This window comes from Elgaria multicarinata, chromosome 7 (genome assembly GCF_023053635.1).
Source record: "Elgaria multicarinata webbii isolate HBS135686 ecotype San Diego chromosome 7, rElgMul1.1.pri, whole genome shotgun sequence".
Classification (NCBI taxonomy): Eukaryota; Metazoa; Chordata; class Lepidosauria; order Squamata; family Anguidae; genus Elgaria; species Elgaria multicarinata.
This window is the reverse complement of record NC_086177.1, coordinates 91040121-91053261: the sequence shown is the minus strand read 5'-3', so window position 1 is coordinate 91053261 and position 13141 is coordinate 91040121. Positions and strand designations below refer to the sequence as shown.

The 13141-nt window shown below is 42.9% G+C and overlaps 1 protein-coding gene across 1 annotated transcript in view; it reads left to right on the top strand.

Moving 5' to 3' along the window:
* Positions 1 to 13141, top strand: part of ANGPT1 (angiopoietin 1) — a 190164-nt gene that overhangs the window by 93242 nt on the left and 83781 nt on the right. The window lies entirely within an intron of this gene.

Sequence of the window (13141 nt, the reverse complement as noted above, 5' to 3'; positions counted from 1 at the left end):
ATAGCTGGGTCTGGAGCCTGGTGTATCCTTCACAAATTTGTGTATTTTGATCTGTATGTCTAAGAACTGACATACGGAATTTAAAAAATCCCTGCTGGAACAGACCAAAGGCCTATATAGCCAAGTACTCTGTTTCTCATGATGGTAGGGTGGCCACTTAGGACTTGCCAAGAAAGAGGAAATGCATCACCCAAAGAGAAGATAGTGATTTGCATAAAATTTGCATATGGTATTTTATTTGTCTGGACAAATTTAGAACAATTTGTGCCTGCCAATTCAGCCTGCTCACCGGGAACTAACTGTTAATGGGTTCTTTGTCTTTAAACTGGAATTTGAGAGGACACCCTTCAAATTGAGGACACTTTCAAACAGAGGACAGTTCTCTGGCAGCCCTTCAAATGGAGGACTGTCTTGTGTAAAAAAGGGCACTTGGTCACCCTGCACAGTAGCCAATCAGATGCCTATAGGAAGCCCATAAGTAGGACATAAGGGCAACAGCCCTCTCACCTGATTGTCCCCCAGTGACTTTTGTCTCTGATCTTGGAGGCAGTATGTAGCCATCATGACTAGCAGCCATTGATAGCCTGATACTCTGTGAATTTGTCTAATCCCCTTTTAATTCTGTCTACTTTGGTGGCCAACACCACATGTTTTGACATTGAATTCCATAGCTTGGCTTATGTGCTGTGTGTGACAAAGTACTTCCTTTTTGTCTGTCCTGATTCTCCCACCGTTCAGCTTCATTAGATGACCCTGGATTCTAGTTTTATGGGGGCGGGGGGGGGGGGGGAAGAAAGAGAGAGAGATGTGTCTGCAGTCAGTTTCTCTACCCCATACACAATTTTATAAACCTTGATCATGTCCCACACTCCCTTCGATGCTACACCAATTCCTCTCTGAGGATTTCAGATTTTTGTTGAATGTTTTCTACTCACACTTAGGATGGTATAAGAGCAGATGATGGTGATAGTGATAGTGATGATTAACAGCAATATTTTTTTACAATCCTTGTAAAAGAATTGACTACAGAAGTGATATACCTCCACATGCCTTAATATATTTGATCCATAGGCTCTGATTTAATGGTACAATGCCTGCAGCATCACCATCAAGCTAACAAAATAAATATTGTCACTGTGCCCGCCTACTCACCCATCCCCGCAACATCCCTAGTTGATGACGCGGAAATATTGCACATGTGTAGCAATTCACCTTTCCTCCCTTCAGCTGGGGATTCATGGAAGGCTGATGGCTCACTTCGACTGGAACAGAAGCACTTAACAACTTTCCGTTTTATGTCTCCGTACAACTGGTGGTTCGTTCCAAAAGAAACAATGATGAAAAAATTCCCCTGCATATGTCTTGCACTAATGTTAACAGCTTGTGCTTTAGAAGAAAATCATCACAGACGACATGTTAAGAATGTTTACAGTAAAAAAAGACAAAACCTGTTAGCGATATTACCAGCAAGGCTACGGAGGGTGGGAATTGCTGGCCAGCAGTAGAAGGCTTGTCAACTCGGAGAAGAGTTATTTGCGTCGCTTTGGGGGCAGGAAATAGCTTGTTGTTGACCTTCCTGTCTCATCCTTATAGAGGGTCGCCTGCTGCTTTCCTACAGATAAATCTTTATGTGGCCTAACCTAAACCTGCCCTGGCTGAACAACTTCTTCTCATTGGGGAAGATTTTTTAAGAAAAACATTGAGAGCAGAGCCAAATGTCAGATATCTCTGACTGTTGTCTTCTGCATTGCCCCATAGCTGTTCTTGCTGCTTCTTTGGACCCAGGCTTCCCATAGATGTAATTAGCATTCATTGTGGTTTCAAGGTTAGGGATGGAGAAGGCATCCAAGGGACAAAGGCCCACATTTTTATACAACATGCCCAGTTCGCACCTTCCAAACTTATACATGAACTGGAACACACTTGTGTGCCGAAATATGCACTTTCTGGAATTTTGTGATGCAGTTCATGACTCTAAAACTGCACACCAAAATATGCATATTAAGGAAAAGTGCACACCAAAATGCATATATTAGGGGAAAGTGTGCACAAAGGCACATTATATGAGGAGAAAAACTACTTGCAAAAAGTGTGCATACACTTTTGTACAAGCATTGATATATTAGGAGTAATACACATGAAATGCATATGCATTTTGGTGTGGACTCTTCTTTTGGCTGAATTCGCAAACTGATATGGAAATGGGTTAAAACAAACTTAACAGTTGGGAAAATGAGAAAGTGAAATTGACTGATTTGCTCACACCTATTCAAGCTACCTTTTGAGGTTCAGGTCTGATCCACATTCATGAAACAGTGCTTCAGATTTCTCAGATTATGTGACAATGGATGATGTAAACATCTGGTGCTACTGAGGGCTCATCTACACCAAGCAGGATATTCCACTATGAAAGTGGTATGAAAGTGGTATGTAAAAGGCAGGAGCCACACCAAGCAGAATATAGTGGTATGAAAGCAGTATATGCTATGTGTCAATGGGCCCCAACAGTTGTCAGTGCACTTCAATACCACAATAAAGCAGCAGTGTGGCTCCTACATTTTATATACCACGTTCATACCACTTTCATAGTGGATTATCTACTTGGTGTAGATGATGCCTGAGTTTTTTCTTGAGGCTGTTCATTAGCTACCAGAAAAAGGGTTGTGGTTCTTTCTGAACCTATAGTGTGTGTGTGTGTGTGTGTGTGTGTGTGTGTGTGTGTGTGTGTGTGTGTGAGAGAGAGAGAGAGAGAGAGAGAGAGAGAGAGAGAGAGAGGCCTTAGCTAGACCTAAGGATTATCCCAGGCAAATGGAGGGGTCGTCCCTGCCTGCTCCCAGGACAACCCCGGGATATAGGCCTGGTCTAGCTATGGCCAGAGATGGTTATGATGGATGATGCTTTTTATCCATGTGTATCACCCAGATCTAGTGCAATAAAAAGCATATATGTATTGCAAAATAACATGATCTCCATTATTACAGAAATAAGCCTGAAAAACCTCTGACATCTCAGGGTCTGAATTTCCACTGAATGTCCTGAATGTGATTTCAAGAAATGTAGATTTCCCCTCTCCCACTGCTCCTTTTAAGAAGAAAGAAATTAATTAACAATCCTGTTATCTTGCTACATTGCACTGTTTTATGTACTTCTGATTACACTGTAATGTTTTGTGTGATTACAAAGCTGTTTTTCTGGCCAAGGGTTTTACTTGGCAGAATAATATAGATTTATTATGGCCCGCTATCTAGGTTGGATTTATTGTAGAACTGAAATGTACCACAGGAGGGTCCAGGAAAATGCAGCCAAGTACAAAAATGAGCTCTTTTCTTTTTCTTTTTTTCTTTTACAAGGCTCAGCTGAAGAGCTAAACAGAAATAACAGCAAGCCACATTTCATTTAGCTGTGATGTAAATCTGGATTCATGAGTGGAACCCATTCCTCATCTGCTTGAATGGCCGTGCTCCTTCCAGCCAAAGCCTCTCAGCTCTTGGTTCTTCCATAGCTATCATGCTAAGTGTAGTTTATTATGGTACAAGGCAAACGAAAAAGAAGAGGTGTGAGTGACTCATCCTTTTCTTTTCCTGCTTTCATTATAGTAAACTCATCACAGCACAAAAATGGGGATCTATGAGCCCCAGTTGGGCTCTGGAATGGGTGAGACCCACACTTTCTTCATACTTTTAACTGGTCACTTTAGCTTTAGGGATGGGTGTTAATTTTGTTTCAGTTCAGTTTTGATAATAATGTACCAAAATTTTTGTTCCATATTTGGGACAAAAAGAACTGGATAGAGAGAGAGAGAGAGAGAATATGGGAGAAACCAAAACTGACAGATTTGTGCATGCAAGCCCCCCAGGGCTTAGAATGCTTGGCTCTTAAATGTCTGGGTTTGAATCCCTGTGTATTCAGCCATAATAATGCTGCATTAGGGTTCCCACCTTTTCCCTGACAGATTCCTCATCTTTAACAGCTCTGTGGCAGGAAAATACATCATGACCTTCTCCATGCAGGGATAGCTGTGCCTATTGAATTTGGCTGGTGCAGATGCATGTGAATTTTGTTCAGTTCATTTTTAATAATAATAATAATAATAATAATAATAATACCCAAATTTGTGAAGTTCTTCATACTCTGCAGAGAAAGAGCTTGATATATTAAAAAGCAAATGTGGGAAAAAGCAAAACTGAGAGTTTTGCCTGTCCCTAGGTGTGGCCTAGGTGGAGACAATGACAACTGCTGATGGCAGTTTACCTCACTGGCTGCTTCTGGATACTAATGGCCAATGTGATGTAGCTCAAGAAGTAAAGGTTTTGATTCAAATTTGTTATCATAGAATCATAGAATCATAGAATAGCAGAGTTGGAAGGGGCCTACAAGGCCATCGAGTCCAACCCCCTGCTCAATGCAGGAATCTACCCTAAAGCATCCCTGACAGATGGTTGTCCAGTTGCCTCTTGAAGGCCTCTAGTGTGGGAGAGCCCACAACCTCACCAGGCAACTGATTCCATTGTCGTACTGCTCTAACAGTCAGGAAGTTTTTTCTGATGTCCAGCTGGAAACTGGCTTCCTTTAACTTGAGCCCATTATTCCGTGTCCTGAACTCTGGGAGGATCGAGAAGAGATCCTGGCCCTCCTCTGTGTGACAACCTTTTAAGTATTTGAAGAGTGCTATCATGTCTCCCCTCAATCTTCTCTTCTCCAGGCTAAACATGCCCAGTTCTTTCAGTCTCTCTTCATAGGGCTTTGTTTCCAGACCCCTGATCATAAAGCACTTTAAGGCAGAAGTGTAGATCCGGCCTTAGAGTTCCTCAGAATTGCTGCTCTCCATACAACTATTTTGTAGAACATTTGGTTCCTACTATCACTACAATATTTCAGATGAATAATATTGTTTCGTTCAGAGGTCATTGTGCTTCTCCATGAAACTGGGGCCTTGTCTCCACCAGCCGTTTATTCCAGAATAATATTAAAGTCATCGCTACTGGGCCATATGGCACACAGCTCCTCCCACGGTGATCTCAGGACCACCCCTCAATTTTCCTGGAATATCATTGACTGCTTTTGTCACATTTTTTTTTTTGCTATCTCGTACAATCCCCAAATCCTCACCTAGTGTGCCCCCCCTGTTCCACTCCAGCTGTGAGCTTCCAGGTTCTTTCAGGGTTACCAAGGAGACAAGAAAGTCAGCCAGACTCAGAAGTTTACTCACAAGGAGACAGTCTTTATTAGAATAGTTTCAGCATATCAGGCTTATTCTACATAAAGGTGGACTAGGTTGCGAAAACTTCCTGCACAGAAGACCCTTCGGCGAAATCTAGACCCCCCCACCCCCTGGGCACAAGTTTGGTTGTAGTATAACTGAACTTTGCATTGCTGCCCACTTCAGAGAGTGATCAAACATACATGTGGATTAATAACAAAACAACTCCTCATCATACAAAACTATAGCATTAGTCTACATTGTTGTAATAAACAAGGCATCACTTGGCATTTCCTTGGCACAAAGAAGACCCACTAATTGGGTGTCTAAAGGTGTTATGGTTCGGTCTGAGACTGAACCACTCTGGAATGTCAGAGTTTCCAGATAAGATACCTGGTGTTCCCATGAGATCACTGTGACTGTGCTTTGATTCATCTTTCCCATAGCAAAGAAATGTTGCCGACTGGTACAGGCTGAAATAACAGTTTGCTAGCTTACAGAAGCAGCCATTCACCCAGAAGCCTTTGCAAGCACCCATGGTTTTGCAAGCCACCGGGCCATACACTCCCTTTCATGAAGGTGTTGCTGTTCAGCACAAGTTCCTGGCTCAGCGAAACAGCCAACCTGCTGTGAGAGGCATGTGCAGGCATTTTGGAGGTGGGTGGGAGTGGACATAGCCACCATTTTCACCACCTGTTTTGGTTGTGGCAGTGAGAGTGTTTTTTTTCTTAACACAGACATCTCTGTGCAGCATCACATATTTGATGGTCTCCTTATCTACCCCATGTATAGCTGTGCATTTGCGTTCATGCGCATTTCTGACAAGTCATTAAAAAAATCACCATAGCCTGTAATCTGCTTATGTCCACCTACTTCTCGCAATCCACATGTGGAAGTGCCGTCACGAGGCACACATCCTCCTGCAATGGCACTCCTGAAAATGTAGAAACCTTCGCTCCCCTGTGCCCTGTGAATGCTAACCCCAGAAGCGGAAAAAATCGCAACCATCCCTCCTTCCTTGCGAAACAGCTGTAGGTATAGATTAGGCCTGGGTTGACTTCCCAACACAGATAACTTCTTCTTTTTTACATGCTCACTAAGCCCAAGATGACAGGGTAGTGAATCAAGAAAGTCTTCTGATCTTGCCAGGGCTTGGCAACCCTCTCTTCAGTACTATGCCCACATACTAGGGGGTAAGAAATCACTGGGGCTTACTTCTGAGTAGACGTGCACAGGAAATCCCTGTTCATTTTCTTGTGAGGCTTTCCTGGAATGAATGGACATATTAACATAGCTTGCAATGTATAATTTCAATGAAATATAAACCCTTGTGTTGGATTCAAGTCTATTTTATGTCAATTGGAATTACACAATGGCACCTATTGCTGATTGTACTGTTAAAGTTAAGGTCACATGTTTGGGTACACTTTTCTCAATAAAACCAGATGCAGATCTCATAAATTCTAGAGAAGTTAAATCTAGAATCAGGCACTTAAGGCCTTAGCTAGACCTAAGGTTTATCCCAGGATCATCCCTGCCGTGATATCCTGTGTGTCATTTACATGAACAGGGATGACCCCGGGACAATCCCGGGATAAACCTTAGGTCTAGTTAAGGCCTAAGATGAAATCCAACACACACTTACCTGGAAGTGCATCCCATTGATAACAATTGGACTTATTACTGAGTAGACATGTATAAGATTCCATTGAAGTTAAGTATTTTATGTTTTCAGTGGCCATTTCCTTTTTGCTTGCTTGTTTGCTTAAGGAGACCTTTGCAATCTGGGTGAATGGAGGTAGAACCATTCAGCTGAAAGCTTTTGTCTGAACTGTGTGGAGAGTTTTATGTGAGAGTTTTATAACTATGCAGAAGATCTCATTAAAAGCAAAGTTAGGGTTAAGACCATGTGGAGTTTAATGGAAGTATGTAGAATTATGAGAATGAGAAGACCGAATAGTGCTGCAGTTTTCATTAGCTTTTTGCTATTTTTACGGCGCTGTGGGAAACTAAAATCAGTCCTTTATTGCCATGGCCATTTCTGGAATTGTTCAATTTATTTGTCCTCTAAAATTATAAAGCAATTCCAGCAGAGATGTATTGATACTTTTTTTTAATACTTATGGAGGAACTAAGGTAAACATTGTCATCTTTATGGGGCATTCATCACTATACCACTTGTGCTAACCATTAGTGCTGTAAAAACTGAAGACCATAAATATACCGGTACTTTATAGGACACCAATGAATAGGGTTGTCTAACAGTATTTAGGAGAAGCCATAATCAAAGGGAGATAATATGTGTAAAACTAGGCACAGAACTGCCATGTGTGGGAAGAAATAATTTTTCCTACATTTTAGTTGTTGGTGGCTGGAAATAGTACACCAGACTTCACCAAAGATCTTTGAATATCAAGAAAGCATATCCAGATGGGAATTTTACTATGACTTGAACTGATATGGGTAACTGGATGAAATGTTGGGTTTAGATCACAGAATTTCAGGTTAATATTACAACACATTTGTGGTTCTTGCTGAGGGGGCATGTCACTGGGTGGGATCCAGACTTAATCATGCTTATAGCAGACCCATTTAAATCAATGGGAGTTAAATTAGTCATGCCTAACTTGTCCCACTGATTTCAGTGGATGGACGTTAAGCATAACTAAATCTGGATCCAACCCATTGCTTGTAAGCCTAACATATGTCATCTGGGGATGCTTGGATAATTCTCTCTGTTTATTTTCTTCCAAGATCATGGGAGTTCCAAATTACTTGATCTTGTTTGCAGAACAGCACCAGTGCATGAATAATCCCCTCTTCTTCTGCTTATTATCAGTTTATTTTTTCTCTACTTTTGCACATGAGTACATATGCTCATTGATTAAACACACCACACAAAGGAATATTGACTTGATATCACCTCACAATCACATCAAGATTCCTTTATGGAGGACAATGCACATGTGCGCATATGAACATGGACACACTGATTATATCACAGCAAAACAAATGAGCAAACAAAGGAATTCCTAGTTTCTACCTACTTGAGAACTCCTTTGAAGAATGCTAACCCAGCAACAAAACACAGGGAGAAAAAAAATAGTAGTAGTAGTAACTCTGAAACTAATTTTAATTCCCCCCCCCCTCAAATTTTAACCAGAAGGAAGGCAGAGGAGAACACAAGCAGAGAGGTCACCCATGGAATGGAACAATAATGAACAGGAATGGAGGACATCCATGGATACCTAGGCCCTTTCTACACGAAGGATTATCCCAGGAAAATGGAGGGATTCTCCCTGCCTGCTCCCAGGATCCCCTGTGTGTCATTTGGATGCACAGGGATGATCCCGTGACAATCCGGGGGAGGGGGGAGGCAGGTGTAGAAACGGCCCTACTGTCATTGTGATATTCTCAGAATAAATGTGACAATGGTCATGAAGCATTTTGGATAGTGAAAAGAGCAATTAATAACAACTTCAGGTCACTCCTTTGTATATTCTGTTAGACAAAGGAAGAAATGTTCCAAGTGAATAAAGTTCAGAGTGAGCAGAAGTCTTGTCCCCTGATTTTGATATATGTGTAGTGAATGTGTTGGGGTAGAATGCAGGCAGGCTATTATGTTGGGGTATCAATATTGAAGCTGTTACTTGTATTAGCAGTACTCCACATGCAAAATGGCATTTTTCTCTCTAAAACAGGACAGAAAAATCTACCCATTGTACAAACGCTTACTTTTTTGACCATGTCCTTCATATATGCTTGTTATATGTTTTGTAACTTGATAGATGTGATTATCACTGATGGCTTGAGTTATTCACTCTACACATGTTTCTAGTTCTGAACACTGCTAGTTCTTGTTTGGTGTTTGTGACACGCTGTACTAATCTGGATTATTTTGGAAGATTCATAGCTGTAGCTTCATATCATCTGCGGGAGCCCACCTTCTCAAGTTATAATTCCATCCCTGAAATGTGCCCACACACCACTGGCATGCATGGGAAGCCACCATTTATTTAAATAGAGAGAGCAGGTCCATATAGCGGCTTCCTCCATTGAATGGGAAAGCTCATTTATGCCTTGTAGATGTGCCGTCATCTTGATTTAAACTCTTATAAGAGGTCATTCTCACACTTAACTCAGGCCACAGCTAGACCTAAGGTTTATCCTGGCATCATCCAGGGTTCACCCCTGCCTGAGCACTGGATCCCCTGTGTGTCACCTAGATGAACAGGTTTGACCCCTGGATGATCCAGGGATAAACCTTAGGTCTAGCTATGGCCTCATTTAGGGATCTGGGGGAAGCTCAGTATGAAAATATACTACATGTTACAGTAGTTTATTTAAAGATTATCTCTCTGCAGAAGTTTGGCAATGAAGATAACAAAACGAGGGGGGCTGTACCTCCACACGTTGAATATGAAAAGTTTACACCTTGTTGTCTGACATCACTTGTGAAAGGATTTCAAGAGAGTGGAGCAGATATAATGGATCCAATTCACTTTTGTTTTAAACCGCCTTTATTTTTCATTAGGGGTGTGCACGGATCCCCCCGCTCCACCCTGCGGGCCGATCCGAAAATTTCGGATCGGCCCGCTCCGCGACGCTCTGCCCATACTCCGCTCCTCTTCACCACAGAGCTCCGGCTCCGAATCAGAGCTCCGCAGTGGAGGGGAGTGGTGCCAGGTAAGGCCGGGAGAGGAGGGGGGGTTACCGGGCCCTGCCGCCATCGCCGCCCGTGCGGTGATGGCGGCAGAGCCCGGTAAGGGACCAAGGGGGAGGGGGGCCTTACCTGCCACCATCCGCGGTCCGTCGGCTTCTTCAATTGAGCCTGCGGTTCAACCAGGAAGTCTGGGCCGCAAGTGCGGCCCAGACTTCCTGGTTGAACCGCGGGCTCAATTGAAGAAGCTGACAGACCGCGGATGGAGGCAGGTAAGGGAGAGGAGGGGGGGTTACCGGGCCCTGCCGCTGTCGCTGCATGGGCGACAGCGACAGTGGCAGGGCCCGGTAAACCCCACTTACCTTTCCGGCGGAGCTCCGGATCGAGGTGAAGGATCCGCCTTCACCTCGATCCTCTTCGCCACGCTCCACCGGCCCCCCAATCCTCTTCGCCTCCGCCTTAAGGGGACACGAAGCACCCCGCTCCGCTTCTAATTCGCCGGTCCGATTAGAAGCGGAGCACATCCCTACTTTTCATGGTGCTCTCAAGTTTCCCCTTGAAATTTCATGTTTTCATCCATGACTTGGATCAGTGCCAAAACACCTGAGACTGTTTTTTGTTTTTATGCTTTGTTTCATTTTGAACTGCTCTGTCTGAACTGTGATAAGCAACTTGGACACGGATGAAAAGCAAAGAAACACATTTGATTGTCATGCAGTTCACTTAGCTGTTCGATAAACATTTCTCTTTTATCAAAACTGAAAGGCGTAGAGGAACAAAAACCATGGTGGGGCGAATTGCTGCCAGTTCAAGTAGATTGTCCTGGGTTACCAAGTCCAATGTTCTGAACATCTCTGTCTCAAAAGATGGCAGCTCATTAATTCGTAATATAGTGCAACAGGAAAATTAGGGGCAATTTGATCATAGTTATGTGATGATAACATAGCAAACAATTCACTTTTCACAAGCAAATGTAACTTTTATTCTGTTTGAACTGTGTGTACAATTTTGATACTCTCCCTGCCTTCCAAGGCAATATTGCCCTAAGGTGATCTTTATTGAGCACAAGTGCAATTGAACCACGGCAAACCTTTTGGATTGGAACAAAATTTGGAAACGGCATACACCAAATGCAGCTGTGTTTATTTCAGTGATTGCACAGTCAAATAAACACCAACTGTTTATTTGTATGTGCGATCCCATATACATATGCGAACACTCAGATAAATGTTGTCAATATGCTTATTTAAATATCACGTCAGAGAGGGGGGAAGAAACAGAACATGCATGGTTGGCTGCAGTTCTGTAGGCTTCTCTGGTAAATCAGTTGCGAACACTAAAGGACCCCCATTGGATGGATGTGATTTTTAAAATTATTATGCCAATGATTCAGCCTTTACAAAGATATGTGGGTTTAATATGGGGGGTATAGTGTTGGGTGGGGATCTGAAACTCATACATTCAACCATGGAATTCACTGGTTGGCATTGGGTGTTACATACTCATTCAAGTTAACCTTCCTCTTAAGTGGCACTGTGTTGACTTTGTTCTAGAGCAGTGATTCTAAATAGCCTCTTTAAATTGCCTATCCTATTAGTGTTGGGTTTATGGGGCCAGTTGGTCCTAGCTGTGGTCTTGGACATGAGCAATAGTGGTAACAAAGAGAAGATGAACCTTTCCCCAAGTAGACCAGCTGGCACTAGATTCAGCACCAAGCCCCACCTACCCCAGCTATGCCTTTTCCTACACACTCAGAGCAATAGACTACTGCCTCCTCTGAAGACTGCAAACCCTTGCAGAGCCTTCATTGGCTACATCCTTGCAAGCTTTCACTGCTTAAAAGAAGCCTGCTGTCATGTTTCCAAGCCCTCCTGCTGCAGCGCTAGACAATAAAGAAGTCTGCCAAGTAAGCCACAACACTTTATTCAGCAAATAAACATGTCTTTGCACCTGAAGAGAGTTTAAACATTAGACTATTTCCCCTAGGCTAAAACTTGGCTAACTAAGTGAGATGATTGTCCTTTCAACAAAAGGTAAAGTCTTTCCCCTAAGTCCCTTTAACTTCAGGAACAATTCCTCTGAAGAAGCCTTTGGTGAGAAGCTAGCCAGGCTGATTGCCTCTTGCCTTCTTTTAGCTCCACCTGTCTGAACCTGCACTGGACTCTGGGATCGGCCAATTCTGAAGTCCCTTCCCCCTCTGAGGATTGCTGAGTTCCTACAGACTCTGAGTTGTTAACATTTTCACTGATAAGGTCCAGTGAAGATTTATTCCTGGCTGGTGGAGAGCCTGGGAAAATCTCCTCCCCCACTTCTTGTGTAGGCTGGTACATTTCTAGTCCTATTCCTTCAGAATCTGATTCCAATTGATAGCCTGAAACTCCTTCCCCCACACTAAGGGCAACAGGGCTGATCATGATACCTACAGCTGCACTAAAGGTCACTGGCCCTTTAACTGGTATGTTGCAGCACTTGGAAGGAGGAGCTTCTGTCTTCATCCCCACAACCAGAATATAATGCTCTGGCAATTGCAGCAAGCCAGTGCTGAGACAACTTGTTCTCTTTGGCCTCCGCTGCAGGATTGCTGGCCATGGTCCTGAACCATTTGCACCTTCATGCAGCTCCTTTGTTATGCTCAGGATCCTGTTGTTATTCCAGGATGAAGCCAGTTTAGGTCATCTGGGCTTGTCTCCTAGCATCCCATTTGGGCTGTTGCCTTCTTTTGGTAACAGAGATCATTATTGATCAAGTCACTGCCATGCTGTTTGCAATGCATCAGCTGTGGCTCAGAGGCACCTCATTCGGCTGTAGCAGACTATCACTTTTCTTCAAAATTCAAGCCATGCTGTATACTCTACCTTGTATAGCAAGGGTGGGTCTCCATATGTTTTGGCCTACAACTCCCATCATTCCTCATCATTGGTAATGTTGGCCAGGGATGGGCTTTTCATCTAGAAAAAAGGGTTTCTCCTTATATCACACTTCAGCTGTGACATTTGGAATTTCAATATCATCTGGACACCATAGTACTTACTCCAGAAAAAATGAATAAGTATATGCTACTCTGACAGATGCTTGATTGAAATAAGGAAGAATAACCCCTACATTATTTTTATAGCCATCTGCCCAAAGCCACTAACATCCACTGACGTCCAAATATTTTTGTTAGCATTTTAATCGTTAGTATTTGGGTGGCTTCTATAAAGATCATTCAGTAAACATCAAAAGCAAAAATCAGCTACTCCTAATGCCTGATCTACTGGAATGTTTACTAAACAATAATA